This window comes from Mytilus galloprovincialis, chromosome 10, assembly GCF_965363235.1.
Source record: "Mytilus galloprovincialis chromosome 10, xbMytGall1.hap1.1, whole genome shotgun sequence".
Classification (NCBI taxonomy): domain Eukaryota; kingdom Metazoa; phylum Mollusca; class Bivalvia; order Mytilida; family Mytilidae; genus Mytilus; species Mytilus galloprovincialis.
In genome coordinates, this window is record NC_134847.1 from 10327501 (window position 1) to 10353325 (window position 25825).

At 31.3% G+C, this 25825-nt stretch overlaps 2 long non-coding RNA genes across 2 annotated transcripts; one reads left to right on the forward strand and one right to left on the reverse strand.

The window, feature by feature from the left end:
• Nucleotides 1–6039: 6039 nt before the first annotated feature.
• On the reverse strand, nucleotides 6040–16596 carry LOC143049810 (uncharacterized). Its single transcript, XR_012970320.1, has 3 exons — nucleotides 16333–16596; nucleotides 6713–6797; nucleotides 6040–6093 (listed from the first exon to the last, which is right to left on the reverse strand). It is a non-coding gene; the product is annotated as an uncharacterized LOC143049810 (long non-coding RNA).
• LOC143049809 (uncharacterized) lies at nucleotides 16195–24465 on the forward strand. Its single transcript, XR_012970319.1, has 3 exons — nucleotides 16195–16375; nucleotides 18897–19010; nucleotides 22693–24465. It is a non-coding gene; the product is annotated as an uncharacterized LOC143049809 (long non-coding RNA).
• The last annotated feature ends 1360 nt before the right edge of the window (nucleotides 24466–25825 follow it).

The following is a 25825-nucleotide window of genomic DNA, read 5'->3' on the forward strand; positions in this document are numbered from 1 at the left end:
TTCAAGATCATTGATGCTGTACTGTTATTGACTAATTAACTGTTGTCTGCTTTCTTGAAATTGACATTGTTGTGAATCTGTTTTCTGTTATTATGAGAGAAAAAATACCCCTATTTTTTTTATTTTTTTTAAATTAACTGTAATCTTATTTATTGGCCTGTTAATGGAACCCTTCTTGCCCCCTTTTAAGATAAGAAAATATGTTTACGATTTTCGGGATTACAATCATTTTGCAAGATCACCAAAATACGTTGTAATTTATACAATACTTATATAAAGTAGATGATGTGGTATGTTTGTTGTCAATTATGAATAAAAATCAAATGTGCCTTAATTATAATTGAAAATGAGTAAATGGAAAAAATACCCAACTAAAATACATTTTTATTTTAATATTGATAACATCACTAAGCTTTTAAGTTTTCTGTGTTAAACACACCATCTCTGTAGTAATGACTCCTTACTAAGATATTTCACTTCATCCATTTTTTTTCTGCATTTTTTTATATTGTAAATTCTAAGTATTATTATATTAAAATGTAGCCTTAATTTATATTTAAAAAAACTGAATCTAAAGCCAGATATATCAAACATTTTTGTTTCCATCTATCCGTTTTCAGGACTTTAACAATCAACGTAAACACGCCTGGAAAGTAAAATGCGTACTCGGCTGTCTGTAATCGACCATTTTTAGACACCCTCATTAAAAAACCAAGCCGGGGGTGGGGGTTCAGAGATGTAAATTAAGTACTTAGATCAATATTTTATCCCTTGACACCATTGGCGAGTATGGTCTTGAGGAAACGATGATAGTCCGTTGGAAGAGGACGATAAATGGCTGACCCGTGTTAAAAGAGAGCCACATCTCTTGCACGTTAAAGACACCCTTGTAGATTTCGAAAGAAAGTAGGCTAATGCCGCTACAAGGCAGCACTAGCACCCGCCAAGTGGAAAGGGATTAATATAAGTTACAAAACTTGTTTCCCAATCCACTATAAATAAATATGTTTAAACTAATAGTTTATCTTTTCGTGTATGGTTTATGACCCCTTCGGCAAAAGTACAAAGGAAACCGGTGTCGAACAAACAGAATTCACATTCAAGAGCGAAGGAATAAAGATTCAACATTCGTTTACTTCCGAACGCTTGGATAAACTTTCCGCCTTTGAAAGCTGTATAAAGTTGGGCAACGTTACAGAAGTTAGTAGTATCATTTCCGAGGAGAAAGAAGTACTTCGAAAGCTGAATAAGATCCTTAAGATAGCTGATAAACACGGTTGGGACTTCTGTGATCAGTTTAAAACAATACAAATCTACACACACTAAAAACTGGCTTAATTTCAACTGGTTATCAACCCGAATCGCTATAAGATCATATATAAGCTCACCTGTGTTGAGTGATCGTGTGAGGTTCATTTATTGTCTTGGCGTCCGCAATTACAAAAAGATCTTTTCTGAAATTACTTGACCAAATGTTACCAAATGATTTATCAAGAGTGAATCTAGAAAATATAATATTTATCAACAAACATGACCACTGTCTGTTAAAATGTATTCGAGTTTTTAGTTACAGCCGATTCCATTGAGTATGTAGGCAAAGGTAATATCTTTGGTTAGCTTGCTTGTTAACTAAACCGTGAAGTCATTGTTAGGTAAGGTATACTACCCTTCTTTCGAAGTAGCCTGGTCCTACAGAAAGATGTGTCATTTGTCAGACTAGTCTACTCTTAAAGTAGGGTAGTTTACATAACCTAACAATGACTTTTCTGTTCAGCAAGCAAGATAACCAAAGATATTCCCTTTGTCTTCACACTCATTGAAATCGGCTTTAATATTGCAAAAGTTCAAGCAATTAGGGCAAAACTTACCGAGTAAAAAAAATCAAAATGTCTATCTACATGTTTTTTTGTACTTTGCACATTTCAGAAAATTCAGATCAGATAACGAAACTGGGTCCAGCAACATTTATAAACAATTTAAGATTTTGACCCTCACAGTTTCCATTCACCACAAATATTCTCGTCAAAACGAATCATTTTTTAAAAATACAAAAATACCAGTTGTAGCTTTTTGTTTATCTATTAATATATGTATACGGATAAAGTTATGAAAGGCAGCAGGGTCACCAGGGTGAGGAGTCCATGTCATCTGAAATACATGCTAAGCATAGATCTAGAAAGCGACAGATAATCATGACATTAAAACAACTCTCTTCTTTTCGACTTTTTTCGAACAAATTGACACATAAAATGAATTATATAGTATCGTGGAATTTTTAACTTGTGTTCAATTCATTGTGTTGAAAATGCGGCTTTGAACTAGCTTTCAGTACGTGCGAGCATTCGTTGTTCAATAATGTGTGTCTTTGTGTTATTATTTTATGTGATAAATTGTTGTGTTAGTACACCACTGTAACAATGAAGGAGGAAATGAGAAGGGTTGGTTGGGTAGAAGTGGGGAGGGGTATGCGGAGCGCTAACAAACATGTCTATGCGGCATGGGCTTTGATCATTGCTGAAGCGTCAATGTAAGGGGCATTTAATATCTTAATAAAACTATTCTTATTTTAGATACTATATATTGTTATCTGATATTGGACGAAAGATGTTGCCCTTTTATGTAATTATGTAATACAAGTTACGATCATTTGAAAACACATATTAAACAGCCAAATGGATGCACAAGAGCTAAAATAGGAGTCATAGATCCTATTGACAACAATTGTCTGCCCAATTTTATTGATTTTGTAACATTTGTTTCACATATGACCAACTTCTTATCCAAAATCACCAGCACCGTATCAGGACCCACCAGCACAATGACAGGACCCACCAGCACAGTATCAGGACATGAATAAATTGAGAAAATGCTAAATTTTAATAAATTGCAATATTTTTTTCACAAAATAGTTTTGTCGTGTATATTGCGGTATAGAAAGCGGACTCTATGAGCATTTTTGTTTAATTTTTTCAGTTCGAGATTTTCTGAAAATGATTTTATTTTTGTGTTACGCTTACTGAAACAGTTTAGAAGGTCAACTTTTTAATGGTTTACATAGGAACCCATAAGAAACAAAATTGAAAAATCTCAACTGTTTTCTTCCATTTTTTATGAGTGAAAACGTCAAAAATCATAATTTTCGTCTTTGTTTACATTTTTTCATTGATCACCAGCACCCGTCAGGACCGAATCACCAGCACAGAACGTTTTCTCGCAGGACAACCATACCCACCGTGCACACATTTATAAGATCTACGGATTTTTAAATTTCAACAATTTACATGGCTACATAATAGTAAAATGACCCTAAAGTAGTAACCAAGTTTAGAATCAGAAGTAAGAAGAAATATTAAATAAAATGGCTATTGATACCCCTTTCATTACTTTTACTCGAAAGAGAAGACTTGAGGTATAATTACTCAACTGGTTTATATACGTACAAACAAGCATTTTTATGTTATAAAACAGTAATTATATTTCAAGTGAGCACTAATTCATTATTAACATGTAGATCTTGAGTGATAATTGAAAATTACAATACAATTGTAGTAGTGAGGTTAACATTGCAATAAAAAGCGTCGTATTACATTGAAATAATATGAAAGACGTACAGTCAATATAACTTGGTAATGTCAAAGTACCTAAAAGAAAAAAAGAAAACACAATTATTCAATGTATTGCTGTCAATTGCTTTAATTGTATTATAATGTATGCAATTCTAACGTTTTGCACATGGTTTATATTGCTAAACGATTATCTTCCATCGGTAAATATTGTACCATATCATATCATAATGATAACCATGGTAAATAAAACCAACAGTAGTTTACCGCTGTTCGAATTTCAAAAACTAAAACTGAGGGAATCAAACCAAAAATAAGAAGAGAACAACGACACAGCAGAAACATTAAAACGCAACACACACTGAAACGAACTATAATATAACAATCCCCATTTTCTGACTTTTTCATGACTTTTTAAGAAAAAACGGTAAGTTGAACCTGGTTTTATGGTTAGTCAAACCTCCCACTTTTATGGCAGTGTTAAATATAACATTAAAATGACAACATTACATGACAGGACTACAATACAAAAAATGGGGGAACATACAGGACATAGAAACACAAAAAATAGCTATCAAAAGGTACTAGGCTTATAATTTAATACATCAGACATGAGCTTCGTCCACATAAGACTCATTAGTGACGCACAGATAAAAAAGGTCAAAAGCTAAACCAGTACAAAGTTGAAGAGCATTTAGAACCAAAAGAGTTGTGCCAAATATGGCTGAGGTTATCTGTCTGGGATAAGAAAATCCTTAGTATTTGGAATAATTCATACCTTTACAAACAGTAAATTTATAAAAATGACTATAAAATAGATATACATATTAACACCGAAGGGGTGACTAACTACAGAATAAAAACGAATAAGTAAAACAACCTAAATCAGCAAATAAAAAAGGCATAGCCGAATAACGTATAATATATTAGTGGAAGAGATCGATGCACAAAAGTGACGTCACATTCAAATTTTTAAACAATTCTAAAATTGTAGAGCTCAAGATTAGGTTTGTGATGTTGATATTACATGTATTAATAAAAATGAAAATGACAATACAACACTTAAGAAAAAACTCCATTTTTGGAAGCTGACAGTGGGAAACTGTTCTAGATTAGATCTGGTCTTTTGAATTCGAAATTCAAATAATCACAATTTCTCATTGTTGAAGGCCGTATGGTTGCCTATAATTGCTTACATCCACTTTTTTTTTTAACTTTTTAAAATTTTTTTTTGGATAGTTGTCGCATTGATCTCTTTATATTTATGAAAACACAGTGTGTAAAAAAACGAGAAGTTTACGCTGTGCATTTTAAGGAAAAGGGTAAACCAATGAGTACAACATACACACACTAGGTTCACATATGTATATCATAACTTTAGTCACTTTGATTTCTTCGATATCAAAAACGGACTATGTGGGGAGAGTGTCTGTTTGACCCTTTTGTGCACAATGACGTCTGATCACAATGAAGCATTCATTGAATTCATTATTCAGATTTCAGACAGTGCCGTACACCTTTCCCTTTTAACAGTTATCCTTTTCAGATCAACCCTCTTTGTTCTCATAAACCATTTGAATATGTAATTATCCTTAATCAGGATGAAATATTCACACTGAAATAAACCCAAAAAAACTCCAAGTATCAGTCTACAGGGAAATTGAACTACGTATAATGTATTCGCCTACTATCAGATCGAGGAGTCATCAGAGCTAATAGTATGTCAGTACTTTAAATATATACTGTTACTGGGGACCAAAAAACCAAATTCGTTTGATTAATATCTGAATCTTATTTTCGACTGGTTTACATCAGTAAAGTACTGATGTAAATTTATAAGACCCCAGCTTTAAGCAATACAAACTTCCTCTAAAACTTGGGTAACGGGGCTACTCTAAAAAAAACTTATCTATATGCTACAATGATTGTAAATTTCCACTTCATGAAATAATGTAACGGAGATATCACTACATTCGTTTCAGTAACTTGAATTGGACATGTTACTGTGATGATATTCATGATTCCTGCGATGTTTACTTTTTCTGTCCTGGCTTTCAATACGAAATGTCCAAGTCTTACAATGTACCTGTTACTGGATTTTTTCTTTAAAAGTTTTTTTTTATCACATTCAAATCATATTGTACTTTGAATCATTTCAATCATAGAAATCTTTTGTATTTCATTTTTGTTCGGTAAAAAGCATTTGTATATAAGATGTACATGTGTTCAAATTCAATAACAGATGTAATTTGAGAATCTAGTCCACTATTCTTAAGTGTGCTCAAAATTAATAAACGAATATACTACAAATTGAAAATTTTAATTTAAATTTTAATAAAAAAAACTCACCTGAAACTATTTTTGTATTATAGGTTTTTACGATTATTCTAAGAGCATGGTCTTAAGCATGTACATGTTATTTTCAATATCATCATACCGCCGCAGTACCCACCACGATGACAGCCAATATTATGACAGTAAGCATTACATTCGTTTTGATCATATGGACACCCATTTGATCCACTTATAACTGGAATGATATTCATGACATGCTTATTAATATTAATATTATTTTCATTACTTTTATTAATATTTTTACTATTATTATTATTTTTTTTTATTATTATTATTATTATTATTATTATTATTATTATTATTATTATTATTATTATTATTATTATTATTATTATTATTATTATTATTATTATTATTATTATTATTATTATTATTATTATTATTATATGAAATCATTAATGGTGCTATTTTAGCACGGCGATTTTGATATGATCAATTTCACACACACGAAACTAAAGGTTCAAAACGTATCAAAATCATAAAAAAGTTAACTTTTATTTAAACGTTACATGAAACATATAAAAGTATCATTATTCATTTTGTACCTCGTTTTATCTGTATAAATTTGTAAAAATAGTAAATTTGATTTCAATCTTCAGATATGATACTAGAAGGTGAAATGTACGAAAAAAGATAGAATAAAAATCTTTCCGAGACAAGTTAATACAAGTTTCAATAAATTGTAAATTCAAATATTCGACGAAAGAAAACATTTTTACATTTGACAGTTGATTGATCAATTATGTATTTTGAAAACATACTGTTAACGATGTACAAAAATCTATTCTTATTACCTTGGGCATGTTGAAAGAGCAAAACTATCAACAATCCAAAGAAAAAGACGTTTGTTTTCATCTCAAAATTTTGCAATTGTAAGCTCTGTAGAAAGAAAAACGTTTAATGATTAGAAAACACGTATGGTAATAAAGAAAGTTTAAACATGCTTTAGATTTCTAAATATTTACCTTTCTTAATTCATATCAATATAAATAAATAACAAAGAACGAAATAAAGAACAAGTAAAACTTACGTGATGTTTAACTAACAATCCATAGATGATGATACTAAAATATATGTACTTACAAGGAAATAATGAACCACAAAACCGGTAGCAAGTTGTTCATAGCAACATTTACCTTTTGCGTCTATAGAAATACATACGAGACAACAGATTTTAACATTTGATTTTGTATCCAAACGGCATAATTAAATGGAGAACAATAAATCCTTTACGCATCTCAATAGTATGCAAGTTTGCTACAGTCAACAATGGGTACTGATTTAAAATAATTTTTATTGTAGTTTAAATAACAAATATTTGACAAATGAACTCGACAGGATTGAATGAAATTTTGTGAACTCGTTTCTACAGTTTGAAAGTCAGTTGTATTGAAAAAAATATTTTGAATATTCATCAACAATACCAACTTTAAAATTATCTTCCAAGACTTGGATTATTCAACATCATTTTGTATTGGTTAATATATGCTGTTAACGGTATGAAGAGAACTAATCATTTGTATTAGTTTTATTACACACACCGATTTTCTCTGTAATATTTGTACCTGCATGGTTTTATGAGAATTAGCTATATATCTTCATTTAATCTGATTTTGTCCCCGCAAACTTAAAAATATTCATCTCAAATTCGATGATCTCCCTTTTACCACGAAAATCTCAACTGAAAAATGTTCAATCGAATGATACAAACACATCATATATATGTCGAGTACGTAAGTACTGCATACTTAATGTCAAAATTTTGTATGAATCCATTAAAAAAATAATAATCATCAATGTTTTTAGATATCTATAATTTAAATATGTTGTTTGTTTTTTCGTCTTTTTATGTTTTTTGCCATGTTATTGCCAGTTTGTTTTCAATTGATCAGTTTGACAATTCCTATGATTAATGGATTTACTGAATCCATGACTTATGTTTCCAGAACAGAACTTAAATGGGCTTTGTTTATTGTAGAAGGTCACAAGATGACCTATAGTTGTCAATTTATGTGCCATGTTGGCTCTTGTTGAGAGATGTCTCATTGGCAATTATACAACATCTTCTTTTTATATTAGATACTATTTTGTTTTCAATAAATCAGCCACGCAACTGACATATTTTAAACACAATTTAGTTACATGAAAAATGTACATTTTCATATCACAAAAACACCGTAAGATGTGTAGCAGTTTCCGTTGTATCGCTGTTAATCGGATATAATATAACACTATATTATTGATCGAATATTTTTAAGGATTTGTGATTCGTTAAAATTTGATCACATGAACATTTGTATTTACTCGGACTTCATCCTCAGTCAAAATGCTTCTCTAAGGTCGATATAACCTCGTATCGACCTCATACAAAGGCTATAATTGTATAATGTTTTTACTTGTACATCTGCAGTTACCTTACGACAGACGAAAAATTGCCAAAGCAAGAAAGTTATTTTTTTCAGTATGTAAGAATGAATTAGAGCTTTTTATTTCTTTAAAGATTTACAACAACCATTACATTTTAAAATATTTAGATTTGTATCAAACCAGTCCCCACAGTATGATATAAAAATAATCTTTTGTACAAATTATTACAGTTTTTGGTTAGAACTTGTTGCAAATAATTGCTTATTTTTCAGAGCTTTGTGGACTTGTTTGTCTTTAGTCGTTTTCTGTTTAGCTATGATGTTTTAAAGTAGATATAAGAAGATGTGGTTTGAGTGCCAAAAAACATTTCCCACTCTAAGTCAAAATTAATAAATTGAACACCAAACAGCAAGTATAAAGGTCCCCCAAAACGACTTGTGTAAAATCATTCAAGCAGAAAAACCAACGGTCTAATCTATAGAAAAACGAGAATCCAGAAGCACGTTTGAACTACATCAACAAACGACAACCACTGAATATCAAACATTACTCCTTGGTATCTTTCGCCTCCTCTAGATCTTAGCTGTTGCACACGGTTGATTGACAAACGTTTGCAATAAAATGCAACAAGACTAAAACATTACCTGCGAAATGTTGGATCTGAACAAAACAGTAAGAAATATATTTTTTAAAAAGATATATATTCAATAAAGTCAACAGTATAGAGGATTGCTACTCACAAGGAAGCTATTAAACCAAGAGTTCAAAATGGTGAAGTTGAAATCATCCCTTAGTAAATTTTACGGTCGCCATCACGAGTTGGTTGACCATTATGGAATAACCGTTTCACAGACGATATCGGACATGTTCCTTATGTCGTAACTATAATACCTTTCCCCTTTTTATGAATGTGACCTACCTAGTTAGAATAATTACCGGATTTGTAAAAACATAAGCAACACGATAGGTTCCACATGTGGAGCAGGATCGAAGTGCAACAAAAACAAAAGACAATGCAACATAAAATTGAGAATGGAAATGGGGAATGTATCAAAGAGACAACAACCCGACCATAGAAAAAACAACAGCAAAGGTCACCGACAGGTCTTCAATGTAGCGAGAAATTGCCGCACCCGGAGGCGTCCTCCAGCTGGCCCCCAAAACAAATATATACCAGTTCAGTGACAATGAACGCAATACTAATTTCCAAATTGTACACAAGAAACTAGAATTAAAATAATACAAGACTAACAAAAGCCAGAGGCTCCTGACTTTGGACAGGCGCAAAAATGCGGCGGGGTTAAACATGTTGATGAGATATCAACCCTCCCCCTATACCTCTAGCCAATGTAGAAAAGTAAACGCATAACAATACGCACATTTAAAATTCAGTTCAAGAGAAGTCCGAGTCTGATGTCAGAAGAAGAAACCATAGAAAATAAACAAAATGACAATAATACATAAATAAAATTAGACTTCTAGCAGTTAACTGACATGCCAGCTTTAGACTTCAATTAAACTGATTGAAAGATTATGATTTCATCATATGAATATCAGGCACAATCCTTCCCGTTAGGGGTTTAGTATCATACCATCATAACATATATGAGAAGAACATAACGTAACATACATAGAAACGAACTATTAGATAACAACTACCCTATTCCCGACTCGATACAGGACATTTTAAATAAAAAGGGTGGTCGGAAACTGGTTTTGTGGTTAGCCAGACCTCCCTGGCAATGATAAAGATACCGCTAAATTGACAACTTAACATGACGGGAATACAGTACAAACAAATGCTAGAACACACAGGACAGATAAAATCATAAAAAGTAATATAATGGTACTTTCGACATGTTAACCTCAGAACAACAACGAATAACTAAAAATGAATTTCAGACAGTACACAAAAACAGCTTAATATCAACAAACGGTCTGTCTTCTTTTATTATAGACATACTTTAAGCACGATAAAACAATATTCGTAAAGACTGATTGGAAAGAGCCATTCAACACAGTTATTTTATACCAAATGTTGAATTTTGATGGTACTTTACACTCTGTAGTATTGTTCTATTATTCATATGAACAATAATTATTTTCAAATATGTTTCATATAAACCACTCAGACACGTACTACATATATAATCAAATGCGCCGATCTTTAATAAAGTATGTTATTTCACTGTTATATTATAGCATTTGAACATGTCATTATACAACTATTCCAATTATTTGAATCTATTCTGTTATACATTATATTCAATCATTTGTTTTTTTTTCATTTTGATTTTCGTTTTATTTTAATGTTTGGAAACATTCTTCTTTGCTCTTTTACAGGATTTTATTTCAGATTGACCTATACTATTAAACTTGAAAGTTGTGATTCTTTTGTTTGCCTTGTTATGCTTTGCAGCTGTTGAAGGTAACACTCCTGTATCATCGTTATATGACTTATATATCTTGTTACTATTAATGGTCCTGATTATGTCTATATATGTGGAGAGATGTCTCATTGACAATCATACCCCATCTTCATTTTTATTTTAGCACGAGACTGATTTATCTTTGAGAATGGTTTGTATAAATTTGGATATTAAAAGTACCAAAAACAAGTCTCTCAGTTTGGTGCAAAATAAGTACCAATTGCAATAACGACTGACTGTCTGCTGAAATATTAATCTACTAAGCACCACATGAATGGACCCTAAATTTTCATAAATGGATACTATTAATTTCCATACTTATATCTCTTCGCATTCAATTTACTAGTATTTATAATAATGCATTTACTTCAATGTAATATAGAATTAAATTTTATTTTGTAAATTCAATGTGAAAAATAATCACATTTTATGCTCATTAATTTACACATAGTTGCTGATGCTGATTATGGGTGTCCATTATAGAAGATCAAATGTTATAAACATTGCGTAGCTAGGAAATGCGGCGGAGAATTCTGTGGCGGATGGTTTTGGATAAAGTGCAAATGTACTCGATGTGGCCGTTAGCAAACTGCAGCTCTATGAACAATGTAAGCATACATTTTTGAATGTTTTATACAGCATTTGTCTTTTCACACGTGTTTTGATTATGTTTGAATATGCATTTTCATATAACCTACAAATTACATTATAACCCGCTCGTGTTCGGAGTCCGACAAAGGAAAAAAGTGACCGAAATAATGAGATAAAACAACTGAATTATTACGGTTAAATACTTGTTAATTTTGTTATAAATGTCACGAAAATAATTGAATATGATATTAATAAAAGATGGACATGTTTGATTTGTTATCCACAGAAAACAAAATACACCACCAAAAACATCGGATATTGCTAACAAAGTGTGATTTTTGTTTTTATTCTGCTTATTTATTTCCATTAGACTTTTTGCCTTAAACATTGTCAATAATGCATATTGTATAACATGTTTTTAGAGACTTTTGTGTAATTACACAAAAATTTTAATCACTTTGACATATATACAATCAAATATACTCTGATATTGTAGGGTGCTTGACAGAATGATATACAGAACTGCTTTTCAATTCTATATAATCAAAACTATATATGGCTTCATTATTCCTAATTCTTCAATATTGTATCAATTTAAATGCACACAGTGTTTACCAATCAAACAATTCTAAACCAAAAGTATTAAATAAACATCTTTTACACCTTTCTGACTGGTTCAATTATATATTGTTATATTGGTTGTAATAAATTACCCGGATTTCTCAGTGAAACCCCCAAAAAAATAACAATTTCACGTGTCAACTAAATCTGGTAATTTTACTCCTCTGACATCATACAACATTGTATAAATAATGGGTGTTATCATTACGTTGTCGTGGACGTTGCATAAACAAAATGGTGAGTGCGAAAAAAAAAAGATGCAATTCCATTCAATTTCTACTCTATTTAAAAGTCCATGGTCAATGTACTTGAACGAAAACTAATTCAAGAATAAAGATATTAGAGAAAACATTTACTGGTGATCAAACAACACCAATAACAAACTCGTGCGCAAGGCATTCAAGAAGTCATTTGATGTTCAGTCATTAGTTGAAAATTTGTCAATATTTCAATCTTAGACTAGTTATTCTTCATCTTTCTCAATAGCGCAACTTGTAGTTATATAAGTGGCATTCACAAAGTGCTGAAGTTATTCACCATTATCGTCTGCTTATGAAAAGCATAAACTATTGAGCACCAAAATAGAAACTTATAATTCATTTAAAAAAATAACATTACAATCGGACCCCCTCTTCTCAAAAAAAAAAAAAAAAAAAAAAAAAAAAAGACAAAAAACAAAACCAGAAACATAGAACAATCAAAAGAACATATCAAAAAAAGTTATGATTGGAAATACAAACACGGGAATATCGTATCAACTAGGAGGTACACAAATGTATTTACCCCGTATGCAGGTGCTGTTGGAATGTTGCTACTTAAAAATGGAATGTTCACAATTGTAAAGCTGAAAACTGAAAAGTTTTGTATTCAACCAACCCTCATTGTCAATTTCTAGGTGTAAGTCAAGATATGAGGCCAACTTAACTGTATCTGTAGTATCCTTAATCTCTAGTTCGATGGGATAGATGCGTTCAACATAGTCACAAAATGTGGAATTATTTGATACTCCTGTATAATAAATGACAATTGCTTTTCTCGAAATTTTTGCCTTCAGTTTAAATAATTGTAGGGAAGTTCTTGTTTCAATATATCAATTATATGCGTTTTAGGGCTTGCTTAGTGAACTTGATTTTAACCATCAATTTAACTGGATATGATTTTTTCCAGCCATTTGTTATCTTCCAAATAGTGTTTCGTTGAATACTGTGTTACATTCACTATATCACTTGCCGATTTTTGTATGATCATAGCATAGATGTAAAGAACGGAGAGTTTTACGTTCGAACCTCTATGAAATGATCAGGTTATATTTATTACAAACTATCATGCCAAATTAATTGAGTTCTTAGAGAGCACTTGATTTTCATTCACTACACATGTATTAAAACAAGAAGATGTGACATGCTTGTAAATGAGACTGTTATCAGATAAAAACAAAGGGTAAAGAAGTTAACAAATGTAATAATTTAATGGGAAAGCCAATGGTTTGATATATGCTAAAAACAATCAACCAGAGGCAAATACAACAGACAACAACCAACGACAACCACTGGAATACAGGCTTATAACATTGGGTATAATTCATTTGGCTTCGTAAAACATGAATGTGAACGTTTAGTCCAATGTCAGTTCAGAATCAACTGTTCAAGTTCGTGTTGTTAGCACGTAAATCGATATCATCCGATATTTTGAAAGATTAATCAATTTTAGAACAACTGCACATTTGTATAGTAAAGTATTTCGAAAGCCAATAGAAAATTAAAGTATAATTTATTACATGCACAATAGATTACTAGACAAAGCCAGAACTAAATGGCGAGAATGATATTACATAAGTTTACAGAAGAAAATGCCTGTAACAATTCAGGAATATGACAGTTGTTTTGATTTTGTTTTGATAATTTTTTTTTTGAGCTTTTGACTTTCCAGTTAAAATTTTCCTAGGAAATCATTTTTTTTTATTTTACTTTTTTTTCAAAGTCGATATAACATTATTTGTTCTTCTGTTATATCTTTGAACTTTATTCTATTGTCAATAGTATTTTATAGTATATAATATCAAATATACAGGGCTGATTCTATACATACATTGGATATAAGTGAACAAAACGTATACGCAATACAGATAAGTACAATTATTGTTTATCTTATTTGCTTCATGATTCTAAACCAACATAATCAAAGAATTGTCGAATTTCTGGTGGTTATTGTATCATAACAGCAATAAAATTCTCGACAGCGATATACCAAATTTTTCCATGATACATAATTATGTCTTTACTTGATAAAGTAAAGGTTCAACAAGGTTCATATATGTTGCACAATATCTCCATTATTTATAGGTCACAATGCATTGGAATATGAATATTTTACGCCATGACAATTTATGTAAAGACTGCATAAAAAGTTTACAATTATAAACATATTTCGGCAACAAACAATTTTTTTTCCGGACGAGTGTTATTGCTTTGTAAAAGTTTCTGTGTTGTCCTTGTAATCAGTTAAATAGAGAAATAGAATGTCAAATCCTATTGGTTGTACATGTATGATTGTATAAATTTCCATCTTTTAATTATGTATCACGAAAATGCAAACAAGACATATATTCAACAGCAGGTTGTAACAAATACAGCATAAAAAGAGACAAATCAAAACTTTATCATTTCAATATATAAATTGAATTTCTATTTATTCAAATGCATTAACTAAAAATTTAATCGCAATTTCTTGTCTAATTTTGGAAGTCCGAAGTATTTATAGAGTTAATTCGTCAGTTTATATTTGCCGTCGTTTTACCTGCAATGTGTTCAAGATGTACATGTAGTTAAAGTAGATACATGGTATACCGCCATCTTGGATTGTACAATCACAGTAAAAAATCGGTCTAGTTATTTGACTAAATCTGCAAATTTGAAGACAGATTTGCAATTTAAAGGTTAGACTGTTAAATTCTATAAAGAAAACTTGGTAATTTATTGTATAATTCAAAATATTTAAACAAATATAATTGATTTTGCTTTTAGAATCATTTTTTTCAAGTGAGCCATTTAAGGGAAGATAACTCTTTTGATAAAAAATTTATACTGGACTGATTGGGAATTTTTTTTCCTTTTACTTATAGCAAGAGAACAAGTTCGGTGACATTATTTTTTATTTTTATTTTCTTAAAATATATTACAAAACCTATCTTTTCACAATTTATTTCAAAATTCGATTTCACAGATTTTTTTTTATGCACACAAATGTGTTTTTCCATGAACAATCTTACCAAATTTAGACAATTTGCAACGACTCATAGCTTGAAAAATAGCACCGTGACCCATACTTTTTATTATATTTTTGAAAAGAGCATAGTAAATTCTTCATTTTGGATAAGTATAAGAAAATTCTGTCTCAAACAATATTTACTTATGATCTACCTTAAAGGTTTTTGGTTGTGTGCATCATTTATATAATTTAACTGTTTGGAAGCTTACGAAACAACTCATCTTATTTAATTTCCATATATTACTAATTTCTGATAATGATGTTTCTTTATTCATAAAAAAGAAGTTTACGGATATACAATTATAATAAATACAATAAGAAGATATACACCAAGGTACATGTAAAAAAGGATTTGCATGAAGGCAAAATGATGCGTCGACAGAGTGCAAGTCTTATGTTGAATAACAATATATAGATATATGAAGATATGGTATGAGTGCAAATGAGAGAGCTATCCGTCCAAGTCACAATTTATAAACTTAAAGTAAATCAATATAGTTCAAGGTAAGGTGTTTAAGATGGAGCATAGGCTCATAGAGAACAGCGAGATATAATATACATACATGTAAGTCTTCTATCATGCAAAACTTTTTTCAGTCAAAATGTCAATGTAAATCAGACATCGAACATCTCAGAAGATATTGTATTACTCTATTCCCAATCTGTATAATATATCGTTATAGATTTTGCATGATATTTATACGTGTTTCTTTTATCAATTGCATGAGGTATTGATTTATTAGATCAATCAAATGCAATATAATGTTTGCAATATATCTTCAAATTTAAAAAAAACAAATCCCGAATAAATGCTTAAGATAGATGGTTATCGCTCTATATATAAGTTAAACAGATCATTGTTTAGTTCTAGTATATCTTATTTCATAAGCCTAATGACAACAATACTATAATATATATTTTATTTGAGTGTCACATATAATGACGTATGAAACCTTGACCTACTTCATGGTAATTATTTTGACAAATTTAATTACGCAATTCAAGTGACCTTCAGTCTTAATGTTAAGTTTCTATAGTGAACGTTTATTTTCGTAATTAAACATACTATGTAAAGAAACATACACTACACAGAGATTTACGTGTGAAGGAATTTTGTAACCGTTGTTGTGGGAACTTACCTTTACATCTGTATTAGCAGCTTGACACATTACCATCAGCAAGGTAAACGTAACATTATTATATTTGTTTTCCAAGTACAGTTTTATTGAACTTATTGTTAAGGTTTCCAAATAACAAAAAGAAAGTTTAGCATCCAGTCTTCAAAACACGCATGTTACTAAATATGACGCCAATAAAAAAACACCAACACCATCAGAATGTCAAAACTCTAAAGTCGAAAACAAACTAACAATGCTAACGCCAAAAAAAAATGAAAAGTAAAAAAACGACACCAGCCCTTCTCAAAACCAAGGAAACGCTCAACTGCACAACAAGCGTGAGTAGACTCTACTTCAAAAGTTGCACCTGTAGTGTCAACATTAAGTGAAAATAACAAAAAAAAAAAAATCAAATTGAAGAAAACATCACTCAAGGTATATAGTACAAGAAGGAGTCAATTGCTAAACTATGGTATAAAAGCTCTGATCAATTTTCTAACAATTTCCCTATAAATGTCAGTGCAATTATCTTCACCGAAAGGCAATATCTCTTACAAATAACTGCATCGTAGATACAATAAATCTATTGTAATAGATCTAGAGTTGACCTTGTCAACAATTTCTCTCGCAATTATGGTTGAAGAGTCCATATAGCATACCTATGATTATTCAGTCAACGTATTGTTGAAATTAGTGTAGCAGTTTTAGGGAGGAAATAAATTAGGACGAATACGAACGCCAAGTGATAAGAATATATCATATTATCTTACCTCCTATACATTTCTATGAATGTGATTGGTTAAAAGAGCCCTCGTGGAGACCGTGTATATTTTATATTAGGTTAGTAGGGGGCCGGGGCTTATATCATACACGGTTAGTAGTGGAGTTACGTCCCTTTATATTCCTTATAAGGTAGTGGGAAGCGGGGTTTATTTCATACAAGGCTAGTAGTAGTGTTACGGCCCTTTATTAAAACAAAACAGTACTGAGAAAAAATCGTAAAGAAAGGGATGATGAAATAAATTCATAAAACACATTTAAACCTAACAAGTTGTTATTGTTGGTATCTTTTTTGTATGATCCATGGAAGTAGTTTCTTATAATGCTAACAGTATTGAAGACTTGCTCATTTTGATAGGACACTAGTCTAAATTTCACACGTTAAGATAATCGGTAAGATAAATTCGTTACATAGTGTGCTATTGACCTAATACGGTATATATGGGGTCAGTAAATTCCATATAGGGATTCGAGCTTCGTAACTATGTAACTAATAATACACACATTGGTTGACAGATGTTTGGACGGACTAACAATAGTCAAAGGCAGTTTACACACTGTAACTGTTTTTGAAGGGTCTCTTTATATATCACTAGAACACACCCGTGATATCGCGGGTCCGTGACTGAATTAAAGTATATAACTATGCGCAAGCATTATTTTAGTATTAGTATTTTCATCTGATAAAGTCATGCCGATTATAAGATACACAGTTTTCTCTGCTTTCAAATCTTTCTGTTTGAACCCGTCGAACTGGAACTTATCAATTATTGGTAATATTAATTATTTGGAAAACAAAAGGTCCTGGAATGGAGTATTTTTTAATCAACAGCATTGTCCTATATTAGTTATAAATAAAGTTGAATTCTTTGATTCGCTGTTTTACGTCATGCCCGCTAACAAATTGAAAACTGTACCTATATGCCTTATTTTTAGTCCAGATTTTTAGTATTCGTATTGTTATCTTAGAAAGTCTTACTGATTAAAATACTACAATAGGTAACGATTCGACAATTTAGTAGTATCAACCCTGTGATTATGACCCGTGTATATAGCATATTAATCCTGAATACACCGTTTGTTGGTGCGCCTGTCAGATGCGGAACGTACAGATAAGATAATAGGTAACAGGTGAATATACTATCGGTATCGGTATCGGACTCGACCCGGAACTTCTTAATTATTGGCAATATTAATTACGTGGAAAACAAAAGGGCCTGGAGTGGTGTAATTTTTCATCTACACCTTTGTACTATATTAGTTATATATAAAGTTGAATTCTTTGATTCGTCGTTTTTACATGATGACGGCTGACAAATTGGACCTCGTAATTTTAGTATTATAGATGGTTCATAATGATAAATTAACAGTTAACAAACATTTTTGAAATACTAAGGCTTTTCTACCTCAGGAATAGATTACCTTAGCTGTATTTGTCAAAACTTTTAGGAATTTTTTTGTCTCAATGCTCTTCAACTTTGTACTTTATTTAGTATTTAAAATATTTTTTAGTTGGAGCGTCACTGATGAGTCTTTTGAAGAAGAAACGCGCGTCTGACGTTTATATTAAATTTTAATCCTGGTATCTATGATGAGTTTATTTCATGTATTTACAGAAAACATAAATCTGTCATTATAAAAAGAATGCACATATTTAAAACCTTTCATTTAATTTAAAATTTAAATGCCTCTATAAAAGAAGGTAAATATGCGAACTATACTGATTGTTGTTTGACAGCTGCTCACCAGATGTCATCAAATATTTGATGTATATCATATTCTTATTTCCTTTTTGTTCATTGTAGGTCAACATTTTGAAAAACGTGAGGGTAAATGATTTTTGCCATTCATACAGATCAGTGGATGTGTTAAATTTGGAGGTTTTTTATTTTTACATAAATGTTTCACAATTTTTAAAAGTAAGTCATAATTCAGTAAATCAAGCAACATTTTATGATAGAAACTCCGAGCTTCATCAATGATCATTGGTTATTTGTTTTACCTTCAATTATTTGCTGGTTGAATAAACATTCTTTGTTGGAATACCGGTTATTTGAAAATTAGCACAAGCTACTATTTTAATTCTTGTTATATATTTGTTTTTATCAAATTTGGTATTTTTGCATTGACAACAACCATGAAATGATTAATTTAGCGACCGGTAATCCATTGCATCTATCATTACGAAATCAATGCACGTGACTTACATATTTATGAGGGGCTGGACAGGGGGTAGGTTTCTCTGCTCCCGACCCTCTTCTCTCTTCTTCCGCCCTCCTTCTCCCTTCTCCTTCCCTTTTATCTCTCCCTTACCTTTTCCGATTTACATTTCATTAAAATCAATAAAACATTCAGGAATAATTTCGTTAAGAAGATTAATAATGCCATACTATTAAAGTAACGAGTATCTCCCCTCTTAGATTGAGAACTTTCTCATATAAATATTTCTTCAATATCCATTCAGTTGTTCAGGAGTAGATGCGCTTAAAAGAGATACATTAATAGACAGATAGGGTGAAATATGCCTGCAACGTGATCAGACGCATACAAATTCCCATCTAGGAGGGACATTCCAATGCAACCTCCCATATTTTCGATATTTGACAAATTTTAATCGGAAATAGTCCTGTAAAGGACGGCAGTAAAAATCGTGAATGTGTGTCCCCAACTTAACTCTGATGCACGCCGTTTCCCTATTAATTCTTAAAGTATAAAATTCAGAGGCGTAGCACTCAAATTTATATTGGTTCATTTTTCATTTTTTGATGATCTGTTTTACAAATTCAATTTTTTTTTGTCATTTTTTACAATTTCAAATATGACGTCACTTGGCGTTGAGGTTTAAACTTATTCGGATGTGCCTATTTTGGGTGTTGCATTTGTCGGGTTATGTAAGGTATTTCGGTTGTTTCCTGTAGTTAGTTTATACTTCAGTTTTATCATATATCTTTTGTATAGTCATTTTAAAAAAATTACTGTTTGCAAAAGTATAAATTATTCTAAATAATAGGGATGTTCTGGTACCTAACAGAAAACCCTCGCCGTTTTTGGAACAACTTTTTTGAACTTTTGGTCCTCGATGCTATTCAACTTTGTACTTGTTTCGACTTTCAATCTTTTGTATCTGGGCGTCACTAGTAGGTCATGTGTGGACAATATGCACTTCTGGCGTATTAAAATTTTAAACATGTTGCCTTTTGTTAGCTATTATTCGTGTGTTTCCTTGTCAATTGTGTTTTCCAATTTATTTATATTGTATTCCTGTAATTTTGTGTTGACATCTTAATGTTATATTTCAGATGGCCATAAAAGAGGGAGGTTTGGCATGCCACAAAACCAGGTTCAACCCATCATTTTTTCTTTCCTTTAAAATGTCCTGTACCAAGTCAGGAATATGGCCATTGTTATATAATAGTTCGTTTCTGTGTGTGTTACATTTTAACGTTGTGTCGTTTGTTTTCTCTTATTTTTGAGTGTGAATTCACATTTCTATAAGACGTGTCATGGTAATTATCTATCCCAAATTCATGTATTTGGTTTTGATGTTATATTTATTATTCTCATAGGATTTTGTTTAATGCTTAGTCCGTTTCTGTGTGTGTTACATTTTAATGTTGTGTCGTTGTTCTCCTCTTATATTTAATGCGTTTCCCTCGGTTTTGGTTTGTTGCTCCGATTTTTTTTTGTCTATGGATTTACGATTTTTGAACAGCGGTATACTACTGTTGCCTTTATATATAAATAAAGAGCAAGGGTTAAACATTTTTTATGCCGTTTTCTGCCCATTAAATTTCTATTATAAATTGATTGGATGGATCCAAAGCTAGAATTTCTTAATGACATTTATTTAGAGATTTTTAGTGCTGACTGCTGTACACATCTTTCGTCAAAGACATATGGTTTAATTGTCGAAGTTTATGTTATATATAAGTTATGGTCCTTATGATGATTTTATTACAGGGACCTCAATATCTCCCTAGGAAAAGAGTAAAATTAAAAATCATACAAGAATAACAAAGGCCTGAGGCTCCTGACTTGAGACAGGCGCAAAATTGCGGCTAGTTAAACATGTTTTTGAGATCGTCGAAGTCGTTTTGGTTTTTTTTTGTTGTTTTACTTTTTATTACCACTTTCTTGAATCTTTCGATTCACTCATTTATTTAATAATTGTTTTCCTACTAAATTTTAATAATTTTTAATTTAATACACATTTTTGTCTCCTTTTATACCCTTTTCTCCTTTATCCGGCCCCTTCTCTCCTTCCTCAAGCCCCTTCTCCCCCTTCTCCCTTTTCCCCCTCTCTCTTTTCTCCCGCCTCTATCTCCGATGCTCCCAATACCCTGTCCAGACACTCATTTATCTGTCAAACGATGAATTTTCAAAGCTACTAAAAATAGAAGTAATTGAATTTGAAGCATTTTCATATTGTCATATATTGTCAATTTTTTATTTAAAAGAGATAGGATTAAAACAAAAGTTTCAAACACGCCGGAATGTATGCGTAAAGTAACGACCTTGCTTTTAAAATAATTTTCTAAAATGTTTGGCGTTTAAGTTATACAAAAACGGTTGAAAACGGACATGTACTCTTCTTAAAAAATAGTGTATGCAATTGACAATAAAAAATTAAACTGTATTAAACATTTAGTAATAATTGTGGTCTATTCAATCATGATTTAAAGTAAAAAATTCACAAAAAAGTACTGAAAATCATGTTTTTTTTGTTAAGATAAACCATTGCTATGGCAACAAATAACCCAACATATATCATATTTCCAGGTTCACCGTTCAGTGCTTCAAACTGTAATATTTTGAATCTTAGGATAAAGTTTTCTGTCTGTAATTAATAATTAAAAGGAATGAAAATTTCTTTATTGTCTTATGTTTGGTAAATTATTTGTATGCAGCAATGGTAAAAAGACATCAGTTTTGACTATAAAAATCATATACAGCAGCCATGCTTATTCAATACATTTTTGAATATCAACAAATATTAAACATATTTTTGACAAAAAAGACAAAAGATAGGTTACTGGTATAATTTGTCCAATTTTTACACTATGCTCAAATTTTGAGTCTTTGACCAAACAAACAAACAAACTGCATGCTTCTATACATGAAGATAGACAAAACAGAGTATGGCCACTAAACCCAAATGACCAGCTGTAGGTCTATGTGTATGGTTCATATAAAAAATAAATGTGGTTATGTAGACCTGTAAAATGAAAACATTTCGCATACTTTAGTAAATCAAAATCGGTTCAGTGAGATCCACTAAACGAATGACAGAACTGAAGAGTTGTCACCGTCAATTACCAAACTGATGGTGGCAAATGCAGTGTTACTGGCGAAGCGTAGAACATCCTTAATAGTTCGAACAATTCAATGAGACAGCAAACCAACGACACAAAATATGATACATGAAATTTAGAGGTCAACATGGGATGTTCAGTAAAAAGCAAGTATCAAAACAATATTCAAGCTGTAGATTTTCTATAGTATAGACAAGGAAGTGGGGGTTGGTTTTAAACTACATTTTAAATGAAATTTGAAAAATAAGCATCTACAATAAACAACTGACTTTATTATTCTTATATTTAGATCATGGAATCAAGTAAACCTGTACGATGTGGACCTTGTAAACAAGATAAAGTAAGTACTACAGCTGACAACTGGTGTTACAACTGTGATGAAGGATTATGTTCAACATGTTTTAGTCATCATAAAAGAAGTTATTCTACAGGTGATCACACGACCATCGATATACAAACCTATAAGAAATATAAACATCACGTTAGCTCTGTAAAAACAGAATGTGACGCTCATGGGGAAGTGTTAAACAAGTACTGTCCCAGTCATTTAATGCCTTGTTGTCATGAATGTATTTCAATTCATCATTCAAAATGTGCTGGAATAAAAAGTTTATCAAGAGTAGTGGATGAAACCAAGATCGAAAATTCAAAAGAATCTGTAGATAAAGAAATTACCTCAATCCTTCGTTTCTTTAATAAAATGGCAAATGAAAAATCAAGAAATATAACGAAAGGGGAAGACCAATATGAAAGCATTACAGAATCAATCCGTAATACTAGGAGGGAAATAAATCGACATTTAGAGCAACTAGAGAAGACGCTGTGCAAGGAAGCTGATACTATATGGGATCGGGAGAAATCAGAACTGAAGGGTTTTATAGGTGAAATTGAAGAAAAAAAGAAAGAGGTAAAGAAAATGCAAGTTGATTTGCACGCAGGCACAATACGTAGGTCGAAACTACAATCCTTTTTATGGATACATATTATTGAACAAAAAGTACATCAATATCGCCAATATGTTGAAGATGTGGAAAGCAATAAGAAGGGTAGTCAAGTTGACATCCAAATTAAGCGAAATGGTGAGACAGAAAAGATACTCAGCGAACTAAAATCACTTAAAAACTTTGGAGATGTGGAAGTGGTTAAATCGGATAGAACCAAGAGAAGAGTAACACATAGGTACAGCACAGCGCAAGTAAAATCACGAGAACAATCTAACATACACAAAATGACAATGAATATCTTTACAAAAACAAAGATTAACATTGGGAAATTGATCAGTGACATGATTTGCCTGACAAACGAAAGAGTTTTAGTGGTTGAAGAAAAAGGTAAAGTCAACCTACTTTCTTCTGATGGTAGACTTCAGAAACAGTTACCAATATCTGATAAGCCTTTCAGTGTTACACAGATCGACCAAGATAATATTGCCATAACTTTTCCCGATAGGAACGATATAAAAATCTTCAATATGGAAACAGAAACAGTAACCAAACTAATCACATTAGACAAAGCATGCATAGGATTATCATTCTTCAATAATTCTCTTGCTGTTGGTTTGGATAAAGATGAAATCCGCATTATAAACTTGGAAGGAAATAAACTCAAGTCAATACGAGTGAAAAATAAATCATACCTAGAGTACCTTGTGTACTGTCATACCAGAGTTATCTATACTGACTATGAGGATAAATCAGTATACTGTGTTGATGAATCAGGCGTACAAATCTGGAAATTTGCGAAAGATTTATTAGGACCACATGGACTTTGTACAGATACATATGGCAACGTTATTGTAGCAGATTGGAGGTCTCAAAGAATAATAGTAATATCTAAAGATGGACAGTATAGTAAAGTATTGCTAAGTGAAGAGGATGGACTTCAAAATCAAAAATGTCTTTGGCATAATCATAATGAACCGTACGGTTTCTTTTGTGACAGTAGTGGGAGATACTTAGTGAAATTCAAATTTTCTAATGAATGAATATAATAACATTGATATTTGTTTGTTATTTTCCAATAAGAATACAGTGTATCATGAATTAAAATAAACAGTAATTGATGTTTTGAGTTAAAAGTTGCACTATGACTTGAGTTTCGCAAACATATATCGATTACATTGTATCACTAAAATCACAATCAAATTTTGGTATTTATTTAAATAATTTTTCAATAAAACACCATTTGTGAATAAACAGGTTAATAATAACACACAATACAATATACACTATGTAGTGGTTGTAATAAATGACAATATATAATTTTTTTTTTTAAAGTATTACCAATGAGACAACTATCCACCCGATTCCAAATATCGTGGATTTATGTGCAACAATGGGCTACTGTATGCCTTCAATAATGTGAAAATCTGGAGAGTAAGGTGAATATAAAAAACCCAGATATGACACAAAAACTATGTTACTAAGAGACGCAAACGACAACCATCGAATTACATGCTCTGGATATAAGCCAGACATTTACAGAATGTGGTGGGCTAAAACATGTTTCTGAGTACTTTACAGTTCAAGCAATTCCCTGTGTGTTTCGATGTCATCTTGATTTATACACTAGATCGATTTATGAATTTGAACATCGGTACAGTACTGTTGCGTATTAAGTTAAGTGTCCTACTGGAACAGTTTTTGAAATGTTTAATCGAAACTCGGGCAGTTAGAGTGCTAAATTATAAATAATTATATTTATTGAGAGAAGACACATATTTATAGAGATATATTAGACCACCTAACATACACATGCTTGAGTATTATATGATGGCTTTAAAGAAATATGGGACCATCTAAGGACACACCTTTTGAGCATACGATGATTCACTGTATTCCTGATGGTATGGGTTGGTTAGAAAAAAGTCCTTTCCATACTGATTAAGTTTAAATTTCTCTTTTTCGGTATATTGATGATGTACTGTCTCTTAATAATAATAGATTCAGTGATCACTTACATTTAATATATCCAAGTGAAATTGAAATCAAAGATAATACCGACACAGATAAATCTGCTTCATATTAAGACCTTTTTCTCGAAATTGCTTCTGATGGTAGGTTGAATACCAAAATTTATGAAAAACGCGATGATTTTAATTTTCCTCTAGTCAAATTTCCATTTCTGTGTAGCAACATCCCAGCGGCACCAGCATATGAAGTAAATGTTTCTCAATTGATACGTTACTCTAAAGCAAGCTCAAAGTACGTTGATTTTGTTTAACGAGAAATACTGCTTTCTCAAAAGTTGCTTAGACAGGGCTATGAATCAATCAAATTAAGGTCATCACTCAAGAAATATTACGGTCGCCATCATGAGCTGATTGACCATTATGACAAAAGGGTGTCAGAAATCATATCTGATATTCTTCCTCAGTCATAATAACCTTCCATCATTACCGAACTGAACAAAGAAATAACACG